This window comes from Dioscorea cayenensis, chromosome 20, assembly GCF_009730915.1.
Source record: "Dioscorea cayenensis subsp. rotundata cultivar TDr96_F1 chromosome 20, TDr96_F1_v2_PseudoChromosome.rev07_lg8_w22 25.fasta, whole genome shotgun sequence".
In the NCBI taxonomy this organism is placed as follows: Eukaryota; Viridiplantae; Streptophyta; class Magnoliopsida; order Dioscoreales; family Dioscoreaceae; genus Dioscorea; species Dioscorea cayenensis.
In genome coordinates this window covers 22,151,552-22,171,180 of record NC_052490.1, presented here as the reverse complement: position 1 = coordinate 22,171,180, position 19,629 = coordinate 22,151,552, and the positions used below count along the sequence as shown (strand labels likewise).

General features: G+C 41.1%; 1 non-coding gene across 1 annotated transcript; it reads right to left on the bottom strand.

Annotated features, from left to right (window-relative positions):
* Window positions 1-746: 746 nt before the first annotated feature.
* Window positions 747-853, bottom strand: LOC120252144. Its single transcript, XR_005533690.1, has one exon. It is a non-coding gene; the product is annotated as a small nucleolar RNA R71 (small nucleolar RNA).
* Window positions 854-19,629: the final 18,776 nt, after the last annotated feature.

The window sequence follows — 19,629 nt, the reverse complement described above, 5'->3', positions numbered from 1 at the left end:
GGCTCAATGAGGACCTCATTGAGCCCCTCATTGACACTGTTTGGGGCAGGCAAACTCCACAAATGCTCTAGGAATAGTATCCATACTGGCTCAATGAGCACCTCATTGAGCCAGTATGCATTGAAACAAACATCTTCTTTTATAGCTACAATGATCATCACTGGCTCCATATCGGGCAGCATTAAGGCCGTATGCCATGATTCAATTCCTGACTTGAAACTCTCCAGGTGCTACAGTGGCAGCTACAGTGACCTTGGTATTGTGTTGATGCTACAGTGCCACTTAGAAAAAAAGGGAAAAAATCTGTGCATGAACAGTCTAATCTAGCTGATTTGGAAGTTGAAGAATCTGAAAACATGGGAAAACAGAATGAGAAGTAGCAGACATTATACAAATATGCTAGACCTTCAGTATTGGGGATATAATCGAGCATTGTGCGTCCCCCGATTACAGCTCAGAACTTCGAGCTGAAGCCGGTGTTCGTCCACATGTTGCAGTAATCCACGGAGTTCAATTATTTGGCCAATGAGGATCCAAAGAGTCATATAGAGAACTTTCTCGAGGTGTGTGATATGCTGAAGATAAATGGGGTAACGGATGATGCCATCAAGTTGAGGGCCTTCCCATTTTCCTCGAAAGGGAGAGCGAAGCAGTGGCTACACTCATTACCTAAAGCATCAATTACCACATGGGAGGAGATGGTAGAAGCTTTTCTTGGCCGTTATTTCCCTCCCGGAAAATTTGCAAAGCTTAGGAATATGATCTCATCCTTTGTGCAATTGGAATTGGAGTCTCTATTTGAGACATGGGAAAGGTTCAAGGAGCTCCTGAGAAAGTGCCCGCAACACGGATTCCCGGAGTGGATGATTGTTCAGACCTTTTACAACGGTCTGAATCCGAGTACAAGATAACTCTTGGATGCTGCAATAGGAGGTATCTTTGGTAGTAAGACCCCCTGTGAGGCCAGTCAATTAATTGAAGAAATGGGGTTAAACCGCTACCAATGGATGCCAAGGAGAAGAAAAAGATGGCTGGTCTCCATGAGATAGATGCAGTGACTTCGTTGGCGGCTCAAGTGGAATCATTGAGTAAGATGTTAGATCTTCTTACTTCGAACAGAGTAGCAGCCGTGATTACTTGCACCGGGTGTAGTGGAGGACATGCTCCCTCCGATTGCCCAATATTTATTAGTGATGCATCTTCGATTGAGAACGTCGATTTTGTAGGTAATAGCATGAGAACTCAATGGAACCCATACAACAACAACTACAATACGGGTTGGAAGAATCATTCCAATTTCTCGTGGAGCAAACAAGGTCCACAAAAGGCCATGGGTCACCGGGTTTCCAACAACAAGGCCCAAATGTGGAAAACAAAGTTTCAGGTTTGGAAACCTCAATGACCGATTTGGAAAAGGCCTTAACTAGGATTGTGCAATCGTCAAATACAAGGTTTGAATCAGTTGAGGCTACACTTCGCAACCATACCTTCTCCTTACATAATCTTGAAAATCAAGTGGGTCAGATTGTGAAGTCCTTATCGGAAAGGCCACATGGAAGTTTACCGAGCAATACTGAGACCAACCCTAGAGAGCATGTGAAGGCGATCACTTTGAGAAGTGGTTGAGAGGTCGATGCTAGGCTTCTAGGTGAGAAGCCAAATGAACACGCACCCGAGGTTATAGTGGTTGAAGAGGGAACACGCAAAGAGAAGGAGGTGGCACCTCCACCTTTCAAGCCAAGGATCCCTTATCCCCCTAGATTGAATAATGACAAAGGGGATGAACAGTACAAGAAGTTCATGAGTTTGTTCAAGCAACTCCACATCAATATTCCTTTTGTTGAGGCATTGGCCCAAATGCCTAAGTATGCCAAATTCTTGAAGGACTTGTTGACCAACAAGAGGAAGTTAGAGGAGAGTGCTTCAGTGATCTTAGATGCATCTTGGGTTACCTCCCATTTAGCGCTTGTTTTACGTCACTAAGCTTGACGTACCTATTCCTTATGTTATGGAGGCTTAAAAAGAGTGTGTTCCTCCCAACTAGACATTGCATAGCTACTTCCTTTAAACCAAAAATCTAGTTGTTGGTGTGGAATATTCATTGGAGAGTACAACCATCTTACTTTTGCCCTCCAAGGAAAAAATTTGGGTTGGGAATTGTCCAAGCTTAGCATAGGTGGGTCATTGGAAGGGTTCAATCTCCTATCCACATCTTCCTCCCTTCCCAAAATATCTTTCTTGCATTGTATGAGTTGATTAATCCCAAAGAGAGATGTTTGTTCCATTACCTTAGGGTTTACTTCTTCTTGTGTATTTTCAAATTGAAAGGAACATGACACTAGCAAATCCCCTTGAAATTTTTCTCGCTCACAAGCACAATCTTTATTCACACAATTCAAATTTTCAAAATGGTGTTCATCATCTTTCTTTTCATTTTCCGCACCAATGTACTTAATTTGCCCAACTTCTTCATTGTTGTTCATGGCCTCATCATGTCCGGAAGACACTTGCCTTGTTCAAATCCTTCTTTTTACTTAGCAAGCATGTCCAAGATCTCTCTGACACGACCAAATATGCGTGTAAACCGCAAGTGCATGGGTGTCAAAGTAATAAATCCCGGGTGAGTTGGTATCATATCCATAGGGAATAGTGAATAGAAACACAACGATTGCTATCTAACTATAATGAGAATAAATCGATGGTATGATGAATAAGATTGATATAAAAAGAGATAAAAGAAATATGAATGAGAGGCACAATAAAATTGAGAAGAAATGCAATCGATAGAAGTGGGGTACTCGGACAATGCTCCCCCTAGGGTTAAATATTTCAAGTGCAAAACCACCTATTATGCTTACTAACTGATGCTTAATGAGTCGTGGAAATCCTAAAACACACGGTCCCAAACCTAAGGTCAACCGTGACTAACTCTACACTATGTCCCAGCAGAGAAATCACTCAGTCTCAACACCTCACATTTTGTAAAGTTGCATGGAGATCTAGGAATTCCATGTGATAGACCATATTCCTATGTGTAGATCTAACCCTTTGGTCCAGATGAAAGACCCCTAGTCACAATTAAGGCAAGATACTAAAGTCACTTCAACCCTTCACTCTGTTGCTCGCGCAACTAAGCCCCAGCGGAGTTCATCCTTTAGCACTTCACTCTATTATGACCACAAATAACTTTAGGAAATGAAGGTAGGATTAATCACACCGGAGGGGAAAGTACACGATCCACTTTTGGCTTCTTTTCTTAATACTTAGCTTCACAACCCTACATGCGCAAAAGAACACAAATGCACATGTATTAGTGCTTAAACCTAATAAAACTAATGCTCATCATAAGGAAATATGACAAGGTCCCCTTGCGTATATCCCGCAAGTGCACGGGTTTGTCGAAGTAATAATCCCGGGTGAGCGGGTATCAAATCCACAGGGAGTAAGGAATAAAAATACTTAATCCAATTCTTAGCTATGTGAAAGATCAATAATGATGAGTGTGACAGTGATTCAATTCTCCACAATAAAATCAACAAATAAGAGAGCAAAAGTAAAGAAGGGGATAAGGCAATCGATAAAGATGGGGCACCCGGATAATGCTCCGCCTAGGATAATTGTTTCAAGTGCAAGAACCCTCTATTATGCTTCCTAATCAATGCAATGGTGAGTCGTGGAAATCCTTAATTACATAATCCCAAATCTAAGGTCAACTATGCCTAACTCTATACATGTCCCGGAGGAGAAATCGAACAATCTCAACACCTCGCACTCGTATAGAGTTGCAATGAGCTCTAGGGATTCCAAGTGATAAATCTCTTCCTAATTATAGACCTAACCCTTTGGTCCAGGTGGAAGGTCCCTAACCCCAATTGAGGCCCTAGATACTAAGATCACCTCAACGCTTCACTCCGTTGCACGCGCAACTAAGCCCCAGCGGAAGTTCATCCCTTAGACTATTCACTCGATTATGACCGTAAAGAACTCGAGGAACGGAGGTAGAATCTATCACGTCGGAGGGGAAAGGGGACGCTCCTATACCTCTCGACTCACCCTCTCAACCCTCTCCAACCTAGCTTTGTCTAACACTCGTGGTGTGTCACTCACTCATAAGGTTACCAACAAGAACTCTCAACCCTAGTGTCACTCTAGGGGAAATGTTCATACAATCAAGCATTCAAGGTTGGAACTCACAATAAACATTAATTTATTGAAAGCATAATAAAGAGATTCAAAGAAACGAATACATCCTAGGGTTCACAAATACCCGAGTACCCACTAGGGGTTTAGCTCTCCATGGAGCTAAGTACAATCAAAGAAATAGAATGTAAAAGTAATAAATCCATAAAGAAACCCCCTCGATAGTCATGTCGATGATCTTGTGGAAAGTCCTCTACTCGTCGTCAAAGGATTCCCTCGTCCGGTATAGGATGCGCCTCGACAGAAGCACCCCTACCAACCTTCTTCCTGAGGAATGACGATGTCGGAGCCATAGAACCTCCCCAAAACCTTGGCCAATACCGCTCAAAACCCTAGCCGAAGCCCTCTCTCAAGTTGGGGAAAAGATGTAGCAAAGAATACTAAAATCGGTGCTGATTCGGCTTTAAATAGGGCTGGAATCGGGCGACTACACGGGCGTGGATGCTTCACGCGCCCGTGTGGATACTCTGAACTCCTGTTTTCTCGGCCGGCTGTGAACATTGCTGCTACAGTATTTTCTAATGTGTTGCTACAGTACTCTGCTACAGTACCAAACTTTCATCAGAGTAATGCAAACGGGCACACGTTCACGTCCTGGATCACTTGCTTCTTCAATGATAGGCAAGTTGGTGGAGCTCTTGTTCTACGTGCATAAGTCGGAATGCTCGAGTGTGACTGCCTTTGTGCCCCTCCAAATGGATGTGCCAACTAGAATACGAGGAGGTTGGCACACACTCTAGCATCTCACACCTGACCTATGTCTTCGCGTTTGAACCTTAGCATGATTTCCTTCAAAATCAGTGCATTGTGCTCTACATTGGCTTCTTTCCTTCATACTCGGCCTCACAACCCTGCCTGCACGAAAGTAACATAAAAACACACATATTAGTGTAAAAACCTGAGAAAAGTAATGCTCAACATAAGGAATGAATGCTTCGCATTCATATCGCACAAGCACTTATCAAAACAACACTTCGCATTGGTAACACACAAGCACTTATCAAACTCCCCCACATTTAATCCTTTGCTTATCCTCAAGCAAAAATAAACATTGAAGCATAGAAGAAGGAAAAATTGAAAGTGCTTGGCCTTAGGTTCACCAAAGCATGCAAGGAGAGCATTATACAACAAAGGGAACTTTCAACAATAAATACGAAAAATCAATGCTCTAGCTAAAAACTTGAATAAAAAAGGAAAACAAACCCGACATCGTATAAGTGTGTGTGAACTCACTGAATTAAACCCAAGGTATACTCCTCAAAGTTCCAAGTACAAGGGACTTATTTATCTACAAGCATAACAAAAGAAAAGGATGGTAGTAGCTTCACATATCCTCTAACTTAGCCCTTTCCGAAGCGGCCGCTAAGGTGGCTTTCACACTTTCAAGGTGGTAGCTCTTTCTACCAGGGTGTTAGTTTTCACTCATCCCATGAGATAGCTCTTTCTCTTATTAGGGCATAACTAGTATCCCACTTATGAAGTATCACACTTTCTACCACTTTCTTTTTCCATTTTTTTTACTTTGAATTTGCATTTGTTTTAGCAAAATAACACAAGAAACAAAACTAATTAGTCCCTTAAACATCAAACTTGAGTTTCCAAAAGAATTTCATGAGCGAGTGGTGCAACAAGTGTCAATCGGGCAAAAATTCTTAGAAATTCAAGAACAAACTTAAGCATGAGAACATTCAATGTTAAAATTCTCCTAAACTCAAGAATACAATCATTACAACTAAGGTAAATCGCCATTGTCTACGTGAGCATGTATGTCAATCAAAATTTACATAAAGGACATGTGCAAAGTGAACTCAAACCCCCCCCCTCCCACACACACACACTTAAGATGTACATTGCCCTCAATATACACATGCAAGCACAATGGAAAGTATAGCAATCAAGCAAATATGTGGGAATGGGCAATTGAAACAATACTCCCCTGACTCCTAGTGTTACATTTCATGGAGCTAAATCCTTGGGAGTAAAGTTCCAATGAGTTGTGAAGCATACACGGCCCACATTGCCCGTGTCCATGACTAGTTCTCAAGTCCGATACTGACAAGACTATCTGCACTCATATACAAGGGCTTCAGTGAAGCTCAATAAAAACAAAAACAGCTCGAGTATATAAAAGATAAGGCAATGAAATACAGCTCGAGATAAAAATAAAAGATAAACTCAGAAGGAAGATCCTTTATGAGTATACAAGTTCAAAATAAATTTCAAAAATAGAATGCGAAAAATAGGAACAAAGAAGGTAAAGACAACTCAAGTGTCGGTGTCAATTGTTGGTGCATCTGTTGCCGCTGCTTGTGAAAATGATGCTGGTGCTACAAAATAAATGAAGATTGGGTGAACAAAGGAGAAAGAGAAGCTTACAGACGAAATGCGAATGAAAGACTAGAAACTGGCTAGAAAACTCAAGTAACAACCCTCTATATGAAGGTAAAAGGTCGAAAGAGTGCAAGGATACGTTCTCAGAATGTTTGGGAGTGAAAAGATGAAAAGGCAAAATAAATTTATAAAGAGAAAACACAGCCTTTTGAGTTCTATACATCCACACAGGCGTGTGGAAATTACCCACGCCCGTGTGACTCCACAGGAGAGCTCACAGGGACAGACACACGCCCCTGTGTGCTCTCGGGATAGCCTCCGCACACATCTACATGGGCATGTGGAAGGTCCCCACACCCTTGTGCCCGACCCACAGGGGCATCTCTACGCCCCTGTGGTTTCTCTGTCCATCCTAGAAAATTCTCTAAGTGTTTCCCACGCTAGTGCGGAAATTCCACACGGGCGTGGAACTTCACAGGGCCAGTTCACAGCGGCACTCTCACGCCCCTGTATATTCTCGAGATAGAGGAGATCTTCTCTATAGAGATCCACACGGGCGTGCAGAAATTACCCACACCCGTATGTTTGTTATAGGATCATCCACAAGAGCGAGTCCACACCTCTGTGGTTTCTCGAGAAAAATTTCTAAGCCTCTGTAGGAAGACACACGCCCGTGCAGAAATTACCCACGGGTATGTGACCATCGCTAGGTCGCTCACAAGGGCGAGTCTATGCCCCTGTACCTTATCTGGTTGAGCTCCCAGTAGAGACACACAGGCATGCGGAAATTCGACACGCCCGTGTATTTTCGCCGGATGCCCTAGAAAAACTGCAGGCTCTACAGAAAATTCTTGAGCATATAAATACACTTAGAGCCCACTTCTATCATGCAAGATATACCAGAGAAAAATCCACAACATACTCAAACGACCAGAAACTTCACCATACACATTTAAAGCACACATATTCACCAAAGATCCATGATTAAATCACAGCAATAGCATCTAAAAATTGAGACACCAACACTTCAAACCTTATTCATGCAAACACTAAACTTAAAACTAGAAAAACAGTAAAAACTTACGTTACCTCCCAAGAAGTTCTTGTTTTATGTCACTTAGCTTGACGTATCTCTTCCTTACCTTATGGGGGCTTGAAAAGACTGTGTTCCCCCCAACTAGACATTGCATAGCTACTTGTTTTAAACCAAAAATCTACTTGCCGGGGCAGAATATTTGTTGGAGAGTCCAACCATCTTACTTTGGCCTCCAAGGAAACAATTTGGGTTGGGAATTGTCCAAGCTTAGCACAGGTGGGTCATTGGATGGCTTCAATCTCTTTCTTGCAATTTATGAATTGATCAATTCAAAAGATAGGTGCTTGTTCTATTACCTTTGGATTTACTTCTTCTTGTGTATTTTCAGCTTGAAAGGAACATGACACTGGCAAATCCCCTTGAAAATTTTCTCGCTCACAAGCACAATCTTCATTCACACAATCCAAAATCTCAAAATGGTATTCAACTTCTTTCTTTTCATTATCTGCACCAATGTACTCAATTTGCCCAACTTCTTCATTGTCGTTCACTACCACATCATTTCTATAAGGAACTTGAATTGCTTGCTCAAATACTTGTTGTTCCTTAGAGAGTGTGTCAAGTATCTCTCCTAAGTGATGCTCAAGGTTTTTAAAGGAGACTTCATGACATCTTAGAGTGGTCTCAATATTTTGGACATGGACATCGGTTGCTTCAACAAAATTAGCTAATACTTTTTGAAACTTCAGTGCATCCTCTCCAAGTATCTCACCCTTTTGACATTCCTCTTGAGGTGCTTCCCAATGTTGTCCATCATTTTTCCATAATAAGTTTGGGTAGCCCACTTCAATTGGATAATGTGTGCTGCAACATGGATTGCTCTATTGTTGTGAAGTACCAATTCTATCAACTTTTATACTGAGAGCTTCGACCTGAAAATATAGAGCAACGCCTGGGTCAATCATCATTTAAGCTCCTTGCAAGAAAAAGTAAGACACGACAAAAGAAAACAAATGAGAATAATGGAAGAATAAGAAAGTGTGAAATAGAATGAATGGTAAATAGCTAAAATAGCAAAGTTCAAAGTGTCTCTAACCACCTTGACAACGCCCCTTGCGTATGTCTCGCAAGTGCACGTGTTTGTCGAGTAAAAAAATCCCAGGTGAGTGGGTATCGTATCCACAGGGAATAGGGAGTAAAAATACTTAAGTTGTTTCTTAACTAAGTGTTATATGAATAGTGATCTGTGTGGTAAGATGTAATGAAAACAAAAGTAAAAGAGACAAGAGATAGAGCGCAAGTAAAGGGGAGGTAAGGCAATCGATATAAATGGAGTACTCGGATATTGATCCGCCTAGGATGATCATTTCAAGTGCAATAACCCTTTATTATGCTTCCTAACTAATGCAATAATGAGTCATGGAGATTCTTTAATACATGGTCCCAAATCTAAGGTCAACCATGCCTAACCCTATACATGTCCCGAAGGAGAAATTGAACAATCTCTCAACCTCACACTCGTATAGAATTGCAATGAGTTCTAGGGTTTCCAAGTGATAAATCCTCTTCCTATATGTAGACCATACCCTTTGGTCCAGGTGGAAGGTCCCTAGCCATAATTAAGCCCTAGATGCTAAAATCACTTCAACGCTTCACTCCCTTGCACTCGCAACTAAGCCCCAGGAGAAGGTCATCCCTTATCCCATTCACTCTATTATAACCGCAAAGAACTCAAGGAATTGAAAGGTAGAATAAATCACACCAGAAGAGAAAGGAGACGCTCCGCTACCTCTCGGCTCACCCTCTCAACCCTCTCCAATCTAGCTTTGTCTAACTCTCGTGGTGTGGCACTCACTCACAAGGGTTACTGATTGCTTGCCTGCAAGTGTATAGGATCGCCAAGTAATACCCTGTGAGTGACAGAGGGGTTATATTCCATGGGGCCAAGGAAGTATTATTACTCACTCTTCATCTATTATCTAGCCTACAATCCTTAGTATGAAGAACAAATAAAACAAAATAAACCAACCTAAGCTAATTCTATGGCTGGGTAAATAGCATACGGATGTAAACAAACAAGGGAGTATCAGCATGAGAAGGGAGTGTTTAGACAAGGAATCCACCTAGGGTTGTCAGTAAGTCCCTAACTAGGATGGTTTAAAGATGCATTGACGATAGTTGAGACCTAGAGACCTTGTGAGTAGATTAGCCCCAATCTCTCAGTGACTAACCCTTGATCCCATACGAATGTCAATCGAAATCTCTCCCGGATCAACACACCTATGATCGTATTAAGTTCTAGGAGTTCTCTAATAGGAGTAGACCTACTATCCTTCGGCTTAAACCTAGCAATGGAGGGCTACCAACACCCGATCTCTCGGCATATAGGCACAAGTACCCCTTTTGAATCTCTCCTAGATCTAGTACACGTGAGTGGGTCACATCTACGCATACAACTCACAATAGAATTTCGGATTTCTCCATACACGTAATTCTAAGCATCAAAGCATGAAAGATTGAATCTCAAACAACCATCAAATTAAATGAAGAACAACATCCCGAGTTCATACACAAGATTAACCCTAGGGTTCATCCAAATCCAAACACAACAATAAGTTAATCCCTCATGATAAGGGACACTTATACAATATACAAGGAAGACAAAAACATAAAAGAAGTAATGAAAACCCGCTCTATGTCATGATCTCCTTGAATAGATGAAGCTTTGAATGGTGATGCAATGGTGGCTAAGATCTTCACTCCAACTCCTTCTTCTTTGCTTCTCTCCTTCTTGGTGTTGATGTGCACTCGTTTCCCACAAGGCTCATCACTGGAATATGGCTGGAAGGCCTCAAGGAGGTATGGTGGCGGTGGCCCAAATGGCCAAGAAGAAGTCCCTCTCATTTGCCCAATAAATGTTCTTTTATATCCCTCTAATTGGCCTCCATACGGGTGGTATACTCGGCTCAATGAGGACCCCATTGAGGCCATTTGGGGTAGGCAAAAGTGCATAAAAGCTCTCGTAACAGTATCCATACTGGCTCAATAAGCACTTCATTAAGCCAGTATGCCCTCAAGCAAACTGTCCTCTTCTATGGCTATAGTAATCATTCCCAAGCTCAATCATGGGTAGCATTGAGGCCGTATGCCATGATTAAATTCCTAACTTGAAAACTCTCCAGGTACTACAGTGCAGCTACAGTAATATTGCTACAGTGTTGATGCTATAGTACCACTGCTATAGTATTTTGCTTCAGTGAATACGCTACAGTCTCCGTGGCCTTTCTGTGCCCTGCAAAGCAAATAACAGACGATTAAGCACAAAACAGGCATCAATTCTTATAAAAATACATGCTGGAAGGATGGAATACATATACTAAAATACGTACATTTAGACACTTATCAAATATCTTGACGCCTAAGCATTTGCTTGTCCCCAAGCAAACACATCATGAAAAACAAAGATAATGATAAGTGGCTAAATGTATTATCTTCGGCTCAAATAAATACAAGACTCTACAAGAATTGGAAAATGATAACTAGATAATGAGTTACAAAACATTAAGCACAACAAAGAGATCCTGTCTCACCTCCTATATGTCTGTGCCATGTCAGTAAACCTTGTATTTCATCTGCCCTGACTTGGTCTAGCCTACTGACTTCAATCAGTATAGCTCTAGATGCTAATCACTCCACATGCAAGAGTACTAAGTCTTAAAATGCTAAGTGCTGCTTTAATGAGCAAGTAGGATCTTTCTAAGCCCTAAACTTGAACTAACTCCCTCTTCTTTTTCAGAATCTCTAGTAGGTAGTCAACAAGATCACCAGGGTTTTTATTTTCAATTCATTTTATTTTATTCTTTTTTGAGTTCGACTAACATAGACTGCACCAAAAAATCTCTTTTTGGAGGATGCACATGCTGGTTAGACACAAGAGCCACCCAACTACTCGATTACAGTCTACATAGACGCATTCATGCTTCACTAGCAGAGGAATACTAACATAGACTCATTTTTTCTTTTTCTCTTTTTTTTTTTCTTTTTTTCACATTCACCCTAGATCACGTCTTCAGACTACTCTAAATGTCATAAAACTACGGGCCAACTCAACAAGACTTAGAAGTTCTTAAGAGTTCATTGAATGAAAGAACTTAATACTCTAAGACCAAATATTCAAAGTTGTGTGTTAAGCATACAAGAGAGATAGAGTAGTCAAGTTGGCTATTCCCAGGGCATCAACACAAGATTCAGTGCACAAAACAATACTAGAGGTGAAACATGATTCAATAGAGCATAACAACAAATATGTAACTCACATCAATCATTAAACCATGCTAGAAGAGTCTTACAAGAATGAGCAAGCCATCATGGGTATACTAGCATGTAGATAATAACCCTAATATAAGAAATACACCCATCCCCACACCTAGTATTGTACATTGTCCCCAATGTACACTAATCATGAAGAACACGGTAATATATGCAATGAAAACAATGGAGGAGGGTGAAAACGAACTTCCCCAGTTATTCTTGTGCACACGGCGAGATGTGACCCGGACATAAGGTATGGTGAGCTATACATGTCGGGTCCGGGTTCCACTAAATGTGAGGAGGGTTCACCAAGCTCCCTTAATGCCCTGCAAGGCATAAAGGGGACATCATCATTGCACAAAAATTTACAAGGAAGAGATTTGGAGTAATCATGCAAAAACTAACACAAAAACTAGAAAATAAAGTCTAAACAACAAAACATAGTGTTCATGCTAGTCTTTGTCCATAGAATTAGGTTTCTCATCACAAAAAATGGCATCTTGCTCTATGGTATTATTGTCCAAAAATGTTGTCACTCATATAGTGTAAACATATCTCCATTGTTGTTTGCCCATTCTTCATCCTCATAATTCCTATAAACCATGAAAACCCGAATCAAGCATAGAGGAATCCAATATAATTCAAAATGTGGTGTATGAGATGAAGAAACAATGAAAAATATGATGTATAGTGTCCATACGGCCGTATGGGTACTGTTCACTCTGAAAGAACCTCCCCAAAAACATGAAAATCGAAAATATTTCACATAAATTCAAGGGAGATATCATCCACAACAAGCACACCATAAAAACCAAGCCAAATACTTGATAAATTCCACAAATAAGCTCCATGAATGCAAGAAAAATCAAGAAGATAAAACTAGAGCATCAAAGAGCTCACCGACAAAACCTTGAGAAAACTCGAGTTAAAACTTAAACAATTTGATCAAAGTCTCAAAGAGTTTAGGAGGTGATCTAGGAGAAGAAATGAGAGTTTTTTACCCAGGGATGAGTGGAGAAAGGAGAAAATCGGGTGAAGAAGGTGGAGAAAGAAGAGTGAGAAAAGGTGGACAAAAACCTAAGACATAGCTCTTGCTACAGTGCGTACGGCCTCAATGAGGATCTCATTGAGGTTGTATAGGCTAGTTAAAACATTCTAGATGGGGCAAACGGCCTCAATGAGGTTCTCATTGATGCCGTATGTACCGAGGAAACATTTTTGACCCAAAATTTGCTTCTCCAAGTGAATAAGAAAGGCTTTAAAGGGATTTAGAACACCTCCACCATTGAAAGAAAGTTTAAAAACTCGATCTAATACATGAAATAACATCAAAAACATGAGTTTCTCAAAAACATAAATGATTAAACCACAAGAAGGATGATGAGAAAAACACACAAGGCATGTGAGCACGGACTTATTCACACAACTAAAACATAAAAGAAACACAAATACACTTAACTAAAACACAATCTACACTTAACTAAAAATACGAAAAGAAGAAAATGAAGAAAATAAAGCTTGGATTGCCTCCCAAGAAGCGCTTGTTTAACATCGTTAGCTCGACGTACCTCTTTCTTACCTTAAGGAGGCTTGAAGAGGGTGTGTTCATCCCGGCAACATGTAGCATAGCTACTTCCATGAAAGAAAATAATTACCTTCCAAGATGAAGAGCTTGTGGAGACCAAGAACATCGTACATTTATTGGTTTGAACCTCCAAGGGAAAAGTTTAGGCCAAGAGTTGTGCAATTTAAACTTGGGCGGATCCATAGATGGTTTGAACCTCCTTCCTGCTTCTACTTTGGTAAGGGAATAGGTAAGGTTGAAATTTTTTCAAACTCGGCATTGTTGGGTCCTTGGATGGTGTAAACCTCCTACCCGCATCTCCTTCTTCAACCATTGTCAATCTTCCATTAATTACCCACAAAAATCATTTGGGCCTCCAAGGAAAAAGTTTTGGTTGGGATGTGTCTAACATTAGCATCTGTGGGTCATTGGATGGCTTCAACCTCCTACCCATGTCTTCAATCGTCCATAATAATTCTCTTTTGTGCTTGGTGTTTTGAGTTACTTCCATGCTAAGGGCCAGCTCAAGCGATATTTGTGCCACTTCTTCTACCTGTTTCACCACTAATACACCAAAGTTCTCATCCACCTCCCTTCCATTATATCTCTTTTCAATTTCATTTTTGGTTTATGGTTGGGAGTTCAATTGCCTGCTCTTGAATTAATTGTTCAACAGGACTCTCTAATTTATGAAGAGAAGCTTGCACCAACAAAAGTGTGGCATCGATGGCCTCAAATCGAGCATTACATTTGGCGTCAAGGGCATGAAGTTCGGTGGTGAGGGCATCAAATTTGGTGTTGATGTCTCGAAATCTTTGTTCAGTATTTATCATGAATTTTGCCAACACATCCTCTATAGTGAATCTTTTTACTTGTGGTTGTTGTTGTCCTTGATACAATGAAGAATATGGGTGGTATTTCCACTGTGGATCATAAGTTGTGCTACATGGATTTCCTTGAGTTCTTTTGCCCTCCAATAAAATCAACTTGGCCATCAACTTTAGTTTCTGGAATTGAGTTAGAATCATTCAAATTGCAAGCCCATTACATTTGCCAAGAAAAATGTACCTTGCACAGAAGAGTAAATAAAGAACAAAATTATATAAAATAAGCAAAATATGTACAAAGATTAATATGTACATGATAAGTGCTTGTGCGATAAGAATACGAAGTGTTCTTTCCTTGTGATGAGCATTACTTTTCTCGGGTTTTAACGCTAATATGTGTGCAGTTATGTTACTTTCATGCAGGTAGAGTTGTGAAGCTGAATATGAAAGAAAGAAGCCAATGTGGTTCGTAAATGCACCAATTTGGAGGAAATCTTGCTAAGGTTCAAACGTGAAGACACAGGTCGGGTTCGAGATGCGGGAATGTGTGCCAACCTGATAACTGCTTGAGTAGACATATTTTTATATATGTTTTACATGCATTGAGTATCATTTTTACCATGGTTTATGTCTCATATTGTGTATTTGGTGTTCTTTTATGCATATAGGTTGTGAATGCCTTGAAGAGTAAAAAGGAAGCAAAGATAGGCTATAAAGACACGATGTTGGGAGTTCTTTTTCAATTCAAGGACCAAGACACGAGAGGAGTTCATAAACGTGGAGATGTGTGCCAACTTGCAAGAAGATTCAAGTCAATTCACTAGTTGGAAGGGCATAAAGGCAGTCACATCTTCATGTTCCTTCTCTTTTGTGAAGATTGCAATACCTCTCAAAGATACGTCGATGAAGAAAAGTTGTATAGCCTACCACATGGACGTGTGCTCGGACATGTGGCCTCAAGAGAAAAGTGTTTGGACTGTATTTTGTGGAAAGTACTGTAGGAGTTCCATTGTAGCAGTACTGTAGCAAAATTAATGTTCACACGCCCGCGTGGAAATTCCTGCAGCCACGCGGCCGCGTGGAAAATCGACACAGGCCCGTGAAGGGCACGTGACAGGCGTGGTTTTGGGCTTTAAATAGGCCATTTGCCCTATTTTTGGTGGACTTTTGGCGAGGGTTTCACGAGCACTTTGAAGGCAAGGCGGCCAGGGTTTTGGAGGAGGTCTTTGGTGATATTGGGGGGCGTCCATCACCAACTTTGATCGATCTTCTCTCCGTCATAGCAAAGAGGGAACCTTTGGCGACCTAGCTTTGGAGAAGGATTTTTAAAGATGTTGGGCGACCCATCAAGGCCATCATCACGAATTTCAAGGGGTTTTACTTCATGGTTTTCATTGCTTTTCATTGTAATAATCATTGTTTTGTAACTTGCTCCATGGAGGGCTAAACCTTAGTAGGTATTTGGGCATGTGAACCCTAGGATTTATGTTTTTGTAATGATTTGCTTTATGTTTCTATTAATTCGAGTTGATTTGAGTTTTAACCTTGTATTCCCATTGCTTGCTTGTTTAATTAATCCTTGAGGTTGATTGGATTTGCATGATTTGTTACTTTGATGTGAGAGAGGTCTCCATTAGAGTTAGAATGTCAAGGTTAAAGAGGGTTGAGAGGGTGCGTCATGAGATAGTGGAGTGTCCCCTCTCCTTTCCGATTGAGTGTTTCCTATCTCTGTATTCCCTAAACTCTATGATACCATATTTGGTGTGAGGCGTGAGATTGAGAGATTTCTCCGCCGGGACCTTGTAAGGGGTTAGAGATCCTTCGCCGGGAATTAGGGTTGGATCTTTCCTTAGGAATCGGTTTCACTCTTGATGTCCCTAGAGCGTATTGCAGTCATATGGGGTGTGAGGTGTTGAGATTGAGCGATTTCTCCGCCGGGACCTTGTAGGGGACCAGTACCGGTGGCTTGGAAGCAAGGACCGATTGTTCTTAGATTACCTCGACTCATTAGACTCGGTTTAGAAGCATTTAGTGAATCATGAGCTTCATGTTAGATCCTAGGGGGAGCATTGCCCGGTACTCATCTTTATTGATTGAGATCTCCTTTACTTGTTTTCTTGCTCGTTTGCTTGCCTATTAATTCCCTTGCAATTAGTTCATTTCATAATATCCATTGATTTCGACTAGATAACTAAGAATTGGTTAGTACTAATACTTTCGTTGCCTGTGGATTCGACTACCCACTCACCGGGGTAATTATTACTTCGACACCCGTGCACTTGCGGTTTACACACATATTCGGACATGTCACAACCTCCTCGTATTCAAGTTAGTATAACCATTTCGAGGGCTACAAGGGCAGTCACATTCAAGCATTCTGACTTGTGCATATAGAACAAGATCTCCACTAACATGTCCGTTATTGAAGAAGCAAAGCTATCCACGATGTAAACGTGTGCCCATTTAAGTTAGCTCAATGAAAGCATGGATTCTGGAGTATTTCAGGCCGGTATTGTAGTAGAGTACTGTAGAAAAATTATAGCAAGAATACTGTACCAGCACTATTCACAGCCGGCGGAGAATACAGAAAAACAGAGAATCCACACAGGCATGTGGAAAATCCACATGGGCGCTCACACGGGCGTGTGGATTCCCGATTCCAGCCCTTTAAAAGTCGATTTCAGCCCTGATTTCAGCATTCTTTTCTCCATCTTTTCCCCAAATTGAGAGTTGGCTGCGGCTAGGGTTTTGAGAGGTATTTTCCAGGGCTTTGGTGAGGTTCTACGGCTTTGACATCACGCACCATTTGGAAGAAGGTTAGTGGGAGAGCTTTCATCATCACTGATTTGGCGAGGTGTATCCTAGGCCGGATAAAGGGATACTTGCGATGAGTAGAGGACTCTCCACAAAACCATCGCCACGACTAACGAGTGGGTTTTCTATGGATGCTTTGTTTTTACACTCGATTTCATTGATTGTATCTAGCTCCATGGAGAGCTAAACCCCTAGTGGGTACTTGGGTATTTGTGAACCCTAGGATGTATTCGTGTCATTGAATCTATTTATTATGATTTCAATTAAATGATGTTCATTATGAGTTCCAATCTTGTATGCTTGATTGTATGAATACTCCCCTAGAGTGACACTAGGGTTGAGAGTTCTTCTTGGTAACTCTTGTGAGTTAGTGACACACCATGAGTGTTAGACAAAGCTAGATTGAAGAAGGTTGAGAGGGTGAGTCGAGAGGTAGCGGAGCGTCCCCTTTCTCCTCCGTTATGATCTATCCTACCACCACATTCCAAGAGTTTTTTGCGGTCATAGTAGAGTGAATTGGGTAAGGGATGACCTTCCGCTGGGGCTTAGTTGCGAGTGTAACGGAGTGAAGCGTTGAAGTGATTTTAGCATATAGGGCTTAATTGTGGCTAGGGATCTTTCACCTGGACCAAAGGGTTAGGTCTATACATAGGAATAGGATTTATCATTTGGAGTCCCTAAAGCTTATTGCAATTCTATACGAGTGCGAGGTGTTGAGATTGTTGGATTTCTCCTCTGGGACATGTATAGAGTTAGGCATGGTTGACCTTAGATCTAGGACAATGCAATTAAGGATTTCCACGACTCAGTATTGCATTAATTTGGAAGCATAATAGAGGTTTCTTGCACTTGAAACGATTGTCCTAGGCGGAACAATACCCGTGTACCCCGTCTTTATCGATTGCCTTACTTTCTCCTTTACTTGTGCTCTCTTTCGCATTAAGTTCTAGGAGTTCTCTAATAGGAGTAGACCTACTATCCTTCAGCTTAAACCTAGCAATGGAGGCCTACTAACACCCGATCTCTCGGCATATACGCACAAGTATCCCCTTTCAATCTCTCCTAGATCTAGTACACGTGAGTAGGTCACATCTACGCATACAACTCACAATAGAATTTTGGATTTCTCCATACATGCAATTCTAAGCATCAAAGCATGAAAGATTGAATCTCAAACAACCATCAAATTAAATGAAGAACAACATCCCAAGTTAATACACAAGATTAACCCTAGGGTTCATCCAAATCCAAACACAACAATAAGTTAATCCCTCATGATAAGGGACACTTATACAATATACAAGGAAGACAAAAACATAAAAGAAGTAATGAAAACCCCCTCTATGTCATGATCTCCTTGAATGGATGAAGCTTTGAATGGTGATGCAATGGTGGCTAAGATCTTCACTCCAACTCCTTCTCCTTTGCTCCTCTCCCTCTTGGTGATGATGTGCACTCATTTCCCACAAGGCTCATCCCCGAAATATGGTTGGAAGGCCTCAATGAGTTATGGTGGCGGCGGCCCAAATGGCCAAGAAAAAGTCCCACTCATTTGCCCAACAAATGTTCTTTAATATCCCTCAAATTGGCCTCCATATGGGTGGTATACTGGCTCAATGAGGAACTCATTGAGGCCACTTGGAGTAGGCAAAAGTGCATAAAAGCTCTCGTAATAATATCCATACTGGCTCAATGAGCACCTCATTGAGCCAGTATGCCTTCAAGCAAACTGTCCTCTTCTATGGCTATAGTAATCATCCCGAGCTCAATCCTGGGCAGCATTGAGGCCATATGCCATGATTCAATTCCTAACTTGAAAACTCTCCAGGCGCTATAGTGGTAGCTATAGTGATCTTGCTACAGTATTGATGCTACATGGCATCAATTCTTATAAAAATATATGCCAAAAATATGGAATACATATACTAAAATATATACATTTAGACACTTATCAGTTAACAATAAGAACTCTCAACCCTAGTGTCACTCTAAGGGAGTATTCATACAATCAATGCATTCAATATTGAAAACTCAATAAAAACATCAATTAATGAAAGCATAATGACAAGGTTCAATGAAATTAATACATCCTAGGGTTCGCAATCCAAGTACCCAGTAGGGGGTTTAGCTCACCATGGAGCTAAGTACAATCAATGAAATCGAATGTAAAAGCAATGAATCCATTGAAAACCCTCTTGATAATCGTAACGATGGTCTTGTGGAAAAATCCTCTACTCATCCAAAGGTCCTTTTGTCCAGCCTAGGATGCACCTCGCCGGATCGGTACCGACAAAAGCTCTCCCACTAACCTTCTTCCAAATGGAGTGCGATGTCAGAGCCGTAGAACCTCTCCCAATCCCTAGACAAAATCTCTCAAAACTAGCCACAGCCCTCTCTCGAGTTTAGGAAAAGATGGAGAAAAGGATGCTGAAATCGATGCTAAAATCGGCCTTAAATAGGGCTGGAATTGGGAATCCACACGCCAATGTGAATATTTCACACGGTCCATGTGGAATTAACGCACGGGTGTGTGGAATTTTCACACG